Raw genomic sequence first — 13,389 nt, forward strand, 5'->3', positions numbered from 1 at the left:
AAATTACACACTACAGCAAGCATAAAGCTTTGATGATGATGAATAAAAAGTTATGACAAATTAAGAGGAGCATGAACAACTCGGCGACTAAAGACAGTGACGGATATTTTAAAAGTAGTCGGATACAAGACCGTGCTGGCTTTTGGACTTTGTTTTGAGTTCTTATCAGTGTACAAGAGTATTGAGAGTCTTGAGGTGGAAGACAACGATGTCCCCTGGATAAAAGCTCCTAATCTGGCTTCCATAAATGAGGATAATGGGTGTGTGCCTCCAGTCCAGCCCTGCTGCTCTGACAGCCCGGTCTGCTTCACAGGCCTCATTACCATCCTCTGAGCCCTCCTCGTCTTTTCTACACTCTTGCTTTCCCCGCTGTCTGGGCCGGATCCCTGACTGCCACTCCCATCTATTTGTGGGTCTGTCCACTGCCCTGAGTGGCAGGTAATTACCAGCGAGGTGACAGCAGGCTATTCCAAGAGCTGAGAGGTCATCAAGGTGCTTTCTGGTGCGCAGTTTTCCTGGACTAACCGAACTTTCTCCCATTGAGAGACAGTGGGGGGTGGCAGCTTCTATCCACATCGTCTGAACTCATCTTCCATCACCTGACTTACACAGACTGAGGAGATTCACCTTGTCTTACCTGTTGCTAGTTCAAGTGGGCAGGAATGTAGGTACTTTAACTGAAAAATGTAAAAACTGTTAATGTGAAACAATAGAAAAAATGTGTTGAAAGGAAGCTAGATGCATTGCAGGGAACGTATTATACAAAATTTGCATTTTGCACATTTTTATGCTTCTATTTGGGTTCCTACTGCTTCTAAAAACAACCCAAGCCATTCAACAAAAAAAAAAACAAAAACATCCAACTGGTTTTTGACAGTAAGTTAATATTTTACGGTGTCTGGAAAATGAGCCATTTCAAAAACCTTTGGAATATACTGTCACAAATCAGCGGGTACTCCTCCGTTACTCAGCAACCCTGTCGCCTAACAACCCAAGCAGAGCTCCAGCGCATTTGGTCAGCTGGTTTTGCCTCTGTATACGCCGTACAATGGCTGCTGGAAAAGATAAATGTTTTGTTGTTGACTTGCATTCCAGAAACCACACGCTTGAATCTTAATGGTTGTGTAGGATACTCCACTTCTGCTTTTCAAAGATGTATGGTTGTATAATATTGCAACTTTTTGCAGCTATGTTCATGTTTGAGTGTAAACGTTGGGGGCGTAGCCAGCAGCTTATTTAGATTTAAAGTGACAAGACGCCCTAAAACAGCTCATAGGCAGAACGGAGCAAACTAGAATCTCATCTAAGAATGATTTCATGCAACAAAAAACATTTAATGAGCATGTTTTATATTGCCCAGAGACGTTTCCTAACGGAAGTAAAATGTGTCACCATTAAAGTGATAGGTATAATGGTGTATTCACACCAAACGCATTTCGGACATCTGGTTTACATTCAAAGTCTATGTGGAGGCACGTCAAGGGTCCGTTGTGGAGCGTCTAATACAAGCCATATGGAGCATTTTGAGTGTTTTACGTGTCCGACGAATTGGTCAGCAATGGAAAACGATTAGAGTGATTTTTGATGCGTCTGACGTGCCCTCTGCTTCCACATAGACTTTGAATGTAAACCTGACACACCTGATGCGTGAGACGCTAGGTGTAGAGTAAAATGTTCAAAGTGCACATGTGTCAAACTTGAAGCGTCGGACGCGTTTGGTGTGAACGCACCATAAGTAGAACATCTAGACAAATGGAGCTGAAGGAGTATTTTAATAATAGAAACAATAGGCCAGCAGATCAAACTGTCCTTATTAAGGAGAAACTTCCAGTTAGAACTTGCTAGCTCTTGCTTGTTCATAGTAAAATTAGCCACATCATATTTTTGGGGAGGTACAACCAATGCAATCAGGTTGTAATCATATTATAAGTAAATTTTTTTTTCCACCATGTATCTGCTCCCAATTCCCCCCCACCCCCCTAAAAAAAAAACAAGGAACAAAGTCAAGCCCCAGTTCTGTTCAGCGTGGGTAATACCAACATGTCTTCTGTTTTCTTCTCCTCAGACGAGTGTTATCGTACGCATCCACTCTGGTTACATAAGACCAAGTGGCCTTTATTTAGCTTGAGAAGGCTCCAATTTGAGGTGCGGTATAAACCATGCAGGGCTCTGAATGACGCATGTAGACACAAAGAAGTGGAAACATTTCCAGTTTTGGTACTGGGAGTCACCAACACGGTGGCAACGTGTTTCAAACCGGGACATCTGGCGCCTCTCATGAGAAAATAAATCAATATCTGTCTTGTGAATCAGATGTTTGAACATGAAAGCAGAGCTCAGGAACCTTGGGGATTGAGGGAGGCTGGGTAAAAAAAAATAACTTTAAAAAGAGAAACGCGGTCAGTACTTTGAATCTGTGACAGACACGTGAGGGCGTGGTGGGATCCACCAGACAAACACCACAGAACAATCTGGAAACTGCTGAGTCATCTTGACTTGAACCACACTGCCATGTAAAGCCATCATTTACTAACAAGACGGTGGCTTTTCCACCAGCTGACCCGAGTTCCTACCCTCACACTTTGCTGACATGAGCTTTCCTCATCTTAAAATTACATTACTATTCATTTCCGCCGCACGATTTGTAGACGCAGCAGCAGGCAACACAAGGCTTGAAGTTCCCCGCCTGCGGCTCCGTGATGGATCTGCACCCTGCGCTCCGATTGATATGCAACAACTGTCTTCAGATAGGCTTCTGCTACTGCTGCTGGAGTGGATGAAGAAGAAAAAAATAAAGCACGTGCAGGCAGGCAGGCGCAGAGCTGCAGCAGAGACTCGGATAAAAAACCCCCAGCTTACTTTGTGATCCCACTTCTCTGTTGAGCCCTCGAAAAACAGAGCAGAGCTGCACTCTGAGCTGAACAGACCCGCGGATGTAGGCTGTTAATCTAATGTAAACCTGCGGCTGCTTTGCATTCAGCTCCCTTTTTAACTCATACACTCACTTCATTTGAGATTCAGAGTCAGAGAGGACGGTCTCTAGATACGGCTGGATTTCCCGCAAAAATCTCTCCCAACAAAAGGCTTTTCTGGGAATGGAGGCCAGATAAATGATGTCTGCCATTTTTGGTCAAAGTGTTTTTTAACAGTAAAGTGGGCTGTGGTCCAATCAAAATGACTCGCTGACCTCGCTGTGTTTTTCAGATGAAGTTGATGTTCTCGGTGCTCCTCTTCATCACCATTTTATCTGCTGTTTCTATGGTGAACACATCATCACCGCCTTTCAAAAGTATTCATACCCCTTGACTTTTACTGTATAAAACTGGATTTATACTGACTACGTTACATGCAGGTTGACTGTTAAATTATTAGGTGACTGAATAGATAACTGAAGGATGTTGGTTGCCCTGGATTAACTGTCAAAGTGAGAGTTCATCTATTAAATTAACTGAAGATGAATACATAAACTAAAGGGTATAGACATTTTTTCAGAGGTGTCTTTGTCAGCCTGCCTCTTTATTATTAAATACAATATAATTTCAGATTTTTGTGTAATTTTTGTCCGGGTTAACATAAAAATGAGCTGCTATTGTTGCTGGTTAATTAAACTACAAAAAAATAATTGTGTTCATGCACAAATATGAAAATTTGAGCCAACGTTTGTCCAATGATAAGACTCCTGTTATGGTAGAATTTACCAATATTTTATTTTATAAGATTTTTATCCGATTACTCGATTAATCATCAGAATAAATTGATAGAATACTTGATTACTAAGATAATCTTTTACAACAACCCTAATATATATTTACACATTAGCTAGGGCTATCGATTGATGATTTTTAATTGGATTAAAACAACTTTGCTGTGAATTAGCCATGACTAATCATTATAAAAAAGGGACTGAGTTAATGAGTTGTAAATGCTTGTCTATTTATTAAAATATGATCTAACAGGCAAAACATGGGATCATTTCTCATGTCTGTCATGCTTTTATATTTATCATTGTTCATGTTTTTCTATTTGTGTACAGCAGCTTAGTGTTGCTTCAGTTGTGAACGGTAAGATGAACACAAAATGATCCTTTGGTATGTAAAATGTTGTTTTGTCTACAACAGTAAAATAATTCTGGGGTTTTTTTTGTGTGCTGTGAGCGACAACGCAGCACAGAGGAGGAGGAGAGGAGAAGAGAGTGGAACCATTTTCAGAGATGACTTTTTTAAGAAATGATACATCAAACCCAAAGAGAAGCAGCTGAAACAGAAGGAAATCACATTCAAAGTACACAAACCTATGCAATTAATCCCACGTTAAAAAGAGATTAACGGCGTTAAAAGAATGTGAATTAATGCAGGATTAATGATTCATTTTGACAGCCCCATAAGATGTATGTAAATTCCAAGTGATGTGAATACTTTAGTAAAATGTTGCCTTCATGTTAAATAAATAAACCCTTCTACATCAAAGCCAGAACTACATCGCCTTTAAAAGGTGACTAAAGAGGATTCAACAGTTTACATAAACCTCAACATGTATACGGACTGTAAGCCTAATCAATACTGGCAAAAACATCTTAAATGAAAGTCATTACTTTGACAAATCCACTATTTAAAGCACTAATTAATTACATGCAAAGCTAATGTCCCTAATAACGGAAAGCAGGCGAGAAGAATGGAGGAACGATGATGGATCCATTTACTGCGGCTGAGAGGGGATGAGAACAGATGGGTGTTGGTTTTGCTTGTTCTGCTGCGTCTTTCCGAAGCTCAGTTCAGTGTCCCGCCCAGACCGCTAAGCTGCGTAGCAGAGGCGTGGTGTCAGCCGTCTGCCAGCCGATGGCAACAACTTTGTTTAGGGAGGTAAATGAGTCTGTTGGAGCTCCTGCAGGGGCCATCTGTTGACGTAGGCTCGGTGACAGCCATAGCAAAGATGTAAAGCTCCGGCAGCACTGCTTGTTTGATTATAAAGAGCTACAAGCGCGCGCGCGCGTGTGTGTGCACACTCACACATCTGCATGCTATTGTTTTTGGAATGCAGGATAAGTGTGTGTTTGAGAGCATTAAACATTCATCCTTGTTGTGCCCCTCAGACGCCATCATTGCATCTAAGCCAAGACAGTTAAGCATCTGTGTTTCAAAGACAGTAAACACAAGTTGTTCTCTGGAAAGCAAGAGCCTTTTTATTCATAAATGATGCGGCTCATTTGTTTGGGGCAATTGTTCTCTCAACAGAATTTGGAAGTTAAAAAGTTTTGTAGACATTTTTTTGTTGTATGTTTTTAAGAGTTACAAAGAAGATTCCATTTAAATTGAGGTCCAGGATCCTTAGAGAGGTGGATGAAAAATTCACCATCTCTGATTTAAAAAAAATCTCTTTGTGGTAACGTCTTAAAACAATAACAATTTCATCATGTCTTATAGTCAATGTTGTCTTTATGTTAAATTAGGCTTATTATTACTGCCCCTTTAAACAGGGGCAGTAATATTACTGCCCCTTTAAACAGCTTGTTTAAAGGGGCAGTGTTATTTGTTTTCCAGACTCAGTGCCATTTTGTAACACAATCAAGTAACTATGTTACTTGATTGTTGTTATAAAAATACTATATGTATGCATCAGGAAGTCATCACAACATGGCTCCTCTATTAACCCTTTAAAAACGTTTTTACCAGTGTTGCTCTGAGAAGTGGCTCCTATAATGAGCTACACACTTCCATCAGGTATTTGCTAATACCTGATGGATTTTTGCTAATTGCTGCTGGCTAGTCTGAAGGAGCTCAGTGGGTGGATTCATGCTGCTCTGTGAGGAGGAAGCTTGGAAAGTGCAGCTCGGAGGAGGAGCTTCATTCTCAAAGGTGGAGCTAGGTTCACCCAGGCGTTTTGCACAGCTGAATGGTTGCCATGGAGATTAAAGGATTTCTCAACATACATCAAGGCAACACTCCAACTATGTTTTTGAAGAGGAAATAACATTAGAACATGATGTAAAGCTCAAATAAGTCGATTTTAAATGACACTGTCCTTTTAAGACATAAGAGATGGCCTTTTTGTTTTTCTTTTTTGCAATAATGAATCTTTGAATGAATAAATAATTATTTGGCTCATGTTTATGTATATATATAAAAATACAAATTTAGAAACACCATTTTGACCATCCCATGCTATATTAAATATCAGATACTCAGGACTGGTTTCTCTTCTCCTAATATTAATGGCTTATTTCATTTTTTTAAATTTGCATTTATCATGTTCTGCAACTGGAAAACCTATTTTCCCTTCACATCAGAAGGACCCAGACCGTGCCGTCGTTTTCGTTTAATGCCGACCGACCAATAAGACCCTGCAAAACCTCTCAGTGTGTGACTTGTCCTCCCCTGACTCCAGAGAAAGACACAGATCCAAGCCGGCCTGGCACAAACAGGCGACGGCAATCGATGGGTAACATAAACACACAGCAGCTGTGTTCTTCCCTGCTCTTTATCTATTGCTCCAAAGCACCGGGAAGCTAAATAACCTTTTAGCAGGCCCAGGCAGGCGAGACAGATGACTCGCCTAAATGAGTCTTCTGCTGATGCTGGGCCTTAAATCAATGGAGGTGGCAGGCATTGAAATGAAGCCCCTGCAGCTCTTGCTCATGGTTTTCCTTCAGTACAGCCGGAGGAGTCGGCCGTTCCTCTTCTCGGGTTTTCATGTTTTATCTCTGGCGCGCTCGTTCAGTCATGATTTGGCCATCAGCAAAGTTACGATCGAATCTCGCTCCGATTCGCCAGGACGGTCCTAAATATTTAAAGATTAACGCTTTTAGCTGTTCTACATCCCCAAAATGTGAAAACTTAAATTGTGATTTGAATTATAGTTGTGTGCATTTTTGTCAACATTTTTCCTAATTTTGAAGTTTGCATACTTTGAATAAAAAATAAAAAAAACTTCTTTTTTTCTTCACTGTCTGAAGTTAAATCAGAGCAAAATTCTCTTGTTTTTGGTTGGAATTACCACAACTATTTGTATTTGCTAAATGCCTAAAAAATGAGTGAAATATGTCAGATTTCTTGTTAGGCGTTTATGTGTCGTGGAGGATCCAAGAGCAGAAATGTAGTGAAGCAAGGATTCTCTATTTACAGCTTACAGCAGGATGACAGTCAGCACAGGAAGTAGGATGGAGATAAAACGAAGGACTCTGTGAGACCGAAGGCAACCTGAAGAGCTTAAATACTAAGGAAGAGTTGGAAATGACAAAAGGGGCTAGAAAAGCTAATTACAGGCGAGTAGATGCAGCTGGGGAAGGACACAGGAGTGACAAAAAGGAAAAGACTGAAACTAGCTGCGTTTCCACTGACTGTAATAATTGCAGAATTTGACATTTTGAAAATAAATTTGCTGACTGGACACCCTGCTAGTTTTTTTTTTTTAATTTATTTTCTTTGGCCGTATCAAAATTATTTTATTTTGCAAAAAGTGAAATGGAAACACTTTTTTTGCATCACACAAGTCACATGATCAACAACCGGATGTTGCCACTGGTACAAACCACAAAGAAGACGACAGGAAGTAGTTGGAGGATGATGGCACAGCATGTTTTTTAATAACTTATCGCATGAAGAAACTTATTCACGTGTGATTTTAATTGCGTTTCATATTTAGTGGAAACAGCAAAACCTTGTTCTTTTTTTCACATTAGTAGAATATCCAAAGTTTTGAGAATATTTTCTGTAGTTACTGATGCTTAAATAATAAACAGAAACTAGAGACCAGCCAAATTGACAAAAGAGATCAATTACAATGACAACACAGGAAAATGGTCAATACAGAAATGATCAAGACAGAAAATAACTGAAGCGAAAAGTTCAAGCATGCCTGCGGGTCATTAGGCTGTACGTCACTCTGAAGCTTTATTTTTCCCCTGCGCTGTTTGGTGTGTGTTCTTACTGCTGCTGCTTTATGTACATCATGTCAGCCGACACTGATGGAGTGGCTTCTGAATTCTTCTTCACATTCTACTGCCTGTACAGGCTTAGCTGAAGATTTTGCAGGATGAAGGAAAAGGTTCCCACTGGAAAAATAAGAAGCTGTAATTTTCTGCAACAGAACTATAAAGCAATATTTTTTTTCACTGTGGCTTCACTCCAACTTAGTAAAGTGACTCCAGACTGTGAAAAGGTTGAGTTGTAAAAAGTATTAATTCATTTCACCAATGCAGACTTCAGCTTTCACTGCATTTGAACTCTCATATTGATTAATTATTGAACTGCTGATTCTTTTGCAGAAGTTACACTCTGAAGCAGCATTGAAGTTGCAGTATTATGTAAAACATACCTGAAATGTTGCCTTGATTCCTTCATGCATGTTTGAGAAACCCTTGAATCTCTATGGCAACCATTCAGCTGTGCAAAACACCCTGGTGGATCTAGCTCCACTTTCTAGGTGCAGCTCCTTCGCAGGCCTGTCGTTTCCCTCCCATGTGACTCCCTCAGCTCCTTCAGACTAGCCAGCAGCAATTAGCAAACACCTGGTGGAACTGCACATTAGCTGAGCTCATTGTAGGAGCTACTTCTTCTGAAACGCTGATAAAAACCTTGTTAAAGGGTTAATAGAGGAGCCATGTTGTGATGACTTCCTGAAGGCGGAGTTTTAGAAAGAGCAGGAGTTCTTAAAGAGACAGATGCCCAATTTCAAAGGGGTTAAATTATGAATTCTATTCTACATACATCATTTTTAAAACAACTGAAGGTAACATAGTTACTTCATTGTGCTATAGAATGATTCTATAATACTGCCCCTTCAAAATCTGCTTCAGCCTTGAGAGGATTAAAACCCCAAAATTACTTTTGACTGGAGGATTTTTTTTTCCGTCTCCACACACAACTGAAAATACAAGTATTACATTAATAGTGAATAACATTTAAAGAGCAACACAATATTTGAACTGCAGAGAACTTTAAACAGACATCAGCCTCAAGGTTCATAATCTCTTGTCTCCCAAAATAGTTGCAGATGCACCTTTCCTGTAGGAAAGGTAACCTGGAAAAAGCTAAACCTAGAGCCTTTTGAAAGAGTTCATCCATCCATGCACAGAGGAACTTGCAAATTCCAAACACAAAGACCCCAAAAAGAAGAAAGAAATGTAATAATTTAAGACTTTTTCGCAGGACACAGTGTGTGTGCATGTGTGTGTGTTTTTTTTTGTTTTGTTTTTTGTTTTATTGCCCTGGAGAGTTTTAACTTGCCTTTTTGGAGCTCTGCCCTAATTTTTGCAATAAAATTGTGTCTGCTTTCAATTACGGCCATCTGAACTGCGCTGTTTTGTGAAACCGCGCTGTGTAAATGAGCCTGTGTCTCCATAAATTTCTGTCCTGGTCAAAACATTATTTGTCTCCAGTTTGGTCATTTGATGTTTTGCATGCCGAGACATTCAGAAAGCCTGACCTGCTGTGTTGGGGCTTTTTATTGAGATGCAAATGTTGTCCCAGGGATTTTTAGCTCCCAGTCAATGGTTCATTGTATTTGCCTGACTTCTTGGGCTCCACAAATTTATGGTGTTGTTTGTGACTCTAATAGATCCACCAGGGCGCCGGGTGTGTGGAAGCTGTTTGTGCACATTTGATCTGAAACACTGGATGGAGTATTTGTACATTTCTCCTTTATTTCTGTCTTTTAGCTTCATGACAAATGTCTTTAACGTGGCAATCCATCACTTTGCATGATGGCAATTTATAAAACCTAATTTGGTATCAAGAAAATAATGGGCACTCGGAGATTTGATCATTAATACTTAATGAATAATTTTCCAAATGCTGAAAGTGATGGCATGCTAATAACATGAAAGCAATTTACTTTGACAGGTGGCAAATGAGGTTCAGAGAGACTGGATGGATGGATGGACAGGCAGATCTGTCCATCTGTCCGTCTGTCTTGTAATCAATGGAAATCTTAATAAAAGTAAAGAAGCAATCTTAGCCTATCTGCATTACATCATTGTCAATTTAGAAAAGTTACTGAACCTGTTTTATTAGCTGCATTTTTATTGACCAGACAATTGTGAAATTTGACATATCAAAAATAAAATAAATGTGCTCAGTGGAAATGTGTCCATTTAGAAAAAGCTCTCTTTTTTTTTTTTTGATAAGTTTTGGCACTCAGATGAGGTGTTTTTTCTTTTTTTCTTTTTTTTTTCTTTCCTTTGGCCATATTGAAATTAGAATATCTCGCACATTACAATGGAAACACTTTTTTTTCACTTCACACACAAGTCACATGACCAACGACCAGATGTTGCCACTGGCGCAAACTACAAAGAAGAAGATGACAGGAAGTAGTTGAAGGGATATTTTTTGATATTGACGTTTTGCGCATATTTATAATCGAAGCACAACTAGTACTGACCTCCTCTGTCCTCCATGTTACATTATTGCCTCCCTTGCATGGTCTTTTACTTGAATTCATTAATAGTTCTAAATATATTACCCCTCATAATCAAACACCTGTTCTAGAAGTCAGCTCATATTCATAACTGCCCTCCTCCCCTCCCACCTACCACACTGATGCTTTGCTCTTTCTTGCTTTGAGGTTCAAATGAAATGTGGCCGAGTGACAAAACTGTCAATCAAAACATGTTTCGTGACCACCGGCGTGCCCGGTGTGAAAACGTCCGTGGCTCTGCGGCCAATGTTCCATGAAGAGGCAGCAGCAGCCGGCCTGACTCGACTGTAAATAAGTTACAAGACTCTCTCTGAACTCAGGAAAATGGTCTCAATGCAACCGTGTTGCGCCGCACTCAGAGCCACTGCTGAGCTCGTGAATACGGACAGCCTATTTGTCAAGTCTTTCAATTACGAGCGTTTAATTGTGCGGTGTGCCCAGCCAGGAATGTGGGTTTTTAAGATGTATAAATACATGGTAAACACCCTTATTTACCTCGGTGTTCTCAAACATAATCACCAAGCTTGGCTCCACACTCTGTGCTCTGCATGAAATTAGCTGGCTATTGATTCCTCCGACATTTCCCCACAGTTCTCAACATCACAGGGCTCTAATTGGCAAACTTACAGAGTTTCAGACAAAGTGACAGTTTTGTTTCTAAGAGTTTTTTTTTTCTCAGTTTGAGAGAGATTGCACAGAAACTGTGCAGTCTTTTTTTATTTATTTTGATCACATTTTACATCGCTTGCTGTTCTTGATGTGACATTTGGTGACATTTACCGCAGGAATTTGAATGACTGAGTCTTAACATGAAAGGTCATGCCATTCATGAGAGTTTGCCCACTAGAGTTGCCTTATGTCAACATTTCCTGAGTTGTGCAGAGTCTACACACAGTGTTGTTCGGGCTCCTTCTGTTATGTCTGATTATTTTTTTACACTTTGAGTCGGGTTGTAGTTGTTGTTTTCAACAGGCTGTAAAATCCCACAAATAGTTCTCGTATAATAAACTAACACTAAACTGTCACTGTATGCATGCTGGGTATGAGGGATTGCTGCAAAGTCAATGACAACGCAGCGCCCCCTGCTGGTCCAGACAATGGAATAACATATTGCTATTCTGAGGTTCCCTAGATAGAAAACTGTCACAATATTGGACTGTTTAGGTTTTGGGTTTCATTTGTGTTCATACTTTATTTCCTTGTTTATGTAAGCTGAGATCTTTACCTGTTAAATTATTTCTATTTAGTTTCTCTGTTAATTTGTACTTTACATATTTTGTGTATTTTATGGCCCCTTCAGTAAATACTTTGTTAAACCACCTATTTCTGCTTGGGATGCACCGCTCCACTTTTTTTCACTTCTGATGTCGATACAGATATCTGAGGTTTAGCATCAGCTGACGGTTCTGGATTGACTTAATTATATGATAACTGCACCGGTGCAGCACACTTATACACAATACATTCACAAACTTGGTCAAACATGTAAAAATAAGCAGCAACAAACCTTTCGAATGGTTCAGAAAGTGCAATTAGGAATTCTAAATATAATATAAAATAAATAAAGCATGACGTCACTCAGAGCACAAGGTATAGATCTAAACTGTACACAACAGGCACCAATACCTGATCAGCTCTGATTAATTCTTACCTTCTCTGATCTTTATTTTTGCAGATCTTGGGCACGACGAAGAATAAACCGCTGCCTCTTGACTCCAGAGATAAAACAAATAGCTTAATGATTACTTTCTTTAGTCTGCATTTTAGAATTTTGGCACCAAACGTCTGCAGAAATGTCCAATGCCAAAATGTTGATTTGTCGTATTTTGTTTTCGTAAATTGCACTTTATAAAATTTGGGGTTTCTCTCACCAGACTAATGGGAGTGTGAAGTTTGGCAGTGACCGTAATTGGACGGGGACCACGAGGGGACACTTCTGATGCGGCAGACAAAGACGAGGGAAGCACGGCTGAGCAGCGCCGTCTGTGGGAGCTCTTATCTAAGGAAGAATCAATGTGTGCTTCTGGCCCCACTGAGGCCTCAGTGAGGCTACATTAGCAGAACTAATTAAAGCTCATTTTAAAAGTTAATTTGCAGCTGCTTCATTGCTGCTGTTTGCTTCTCCTCTTTTTCTTTCGTCTCCACATCGGCTCATTGATGGAGTCATCGCTATATTCGTAGTCCGTTAATAAGTGTTAGCAATCAGCATGCGCTACACTACTCAAATTACCGATTCAAATTACATCCAGGCGTATTCATGCCATTCATCCAAAAGTTCCTAAGCTCGTCAGAAGTTGTTCTAGATTTTCCAGAGCTAAATAAAAGAATTTTGAATATCCACATATGAGAATATCCAGTCGGCCAGCGTCCGCTTAGCTGAGTTTTGGTTGCAGTTTTACAAGATAAGATAACAACACGATCCAAGATTTTTCTGCTGTGGGATTTTTCCCAGAAGCCAAAGCTGCCTGGTTAGATTTTCAACAAGGATGTTTGACCCAACTTACCAAGTTCAAAGGCAGAGGGAGCAAATACTGAAGAAATACATGTAAACCTTTGATATGGAAGACATTTTCTCTCATTATTGAAGCGTTTAGCAAATAACATTAATTAGGCAATTCTAACTGACCTGATGCAAGATGTTAGTTAACTTCACAGTGAAAAAAAAAGTGGATGTATCTTTTTATTCTGAGTATGTAGCTTTAGCATGTACAGGTCAGAGGACATGTCTGAGAAATTCTTCATTTTAAACTCTTTAGACACTTGAGAAACGACTTGTGAACATCTCTGCAGGTGAAGCCCTGATCTGCTAACACATCTCCTGGTCCATTCTTCCATCCTGCACTCATTAACAGGGAAGCTGTGCACCTTAAATTATGTAAAGTAAACTTTTTTGAGCTTCACATCATGTTATGATGTGGAGTGTTGCTTTGATTCTTTCATGCATGTTTGAGAAATCGTTTAATCTCCTGTGGCAAC

The 13,389-nt window shown here is 39.8% G+C and overlaps 1 long non-coding RNA gene across 1 annotated transcript in view; it reads left to right on the forward strand.

The window, feature by feature from the left end:
- The window catches only part of LOC106949040 (uncharacterized), a 29,238-nt gene extending 16,738 nt beyond the window's left edge, over positions 1-12,500 (forward strand). The window contains exon 2 of the long non-coding RNA XR_001425309.1: positions 12,288-12,500. This is a non-coding gene — a long non-coding RNA (uncharacterized LOC106949040). The remainder of the gene's footprint in view (positions 1-12,287) is intronic.
- The last annotated feature ends 889 nt before the right edge of the window (positions 12,501-13,389 follow it).

The sequence above is a fragment of the Poecilia latipinna genome, unplaced genomic scaffold (genome assembly GCF_001443285.1).
Source record: "Poecilia latipinna isolate Pla-1442-1.1 unplaced genomic scaffold, P_latipinna-1.0 Scaffold321, whole genome shotgun sequence".
Lineage (NCBI taxonomy): Eukaryota > Metazoa > Chordata > Actinopteri > Cyprinodontiformes > Poeciliidae > Poecilia > Poecilia latipinna.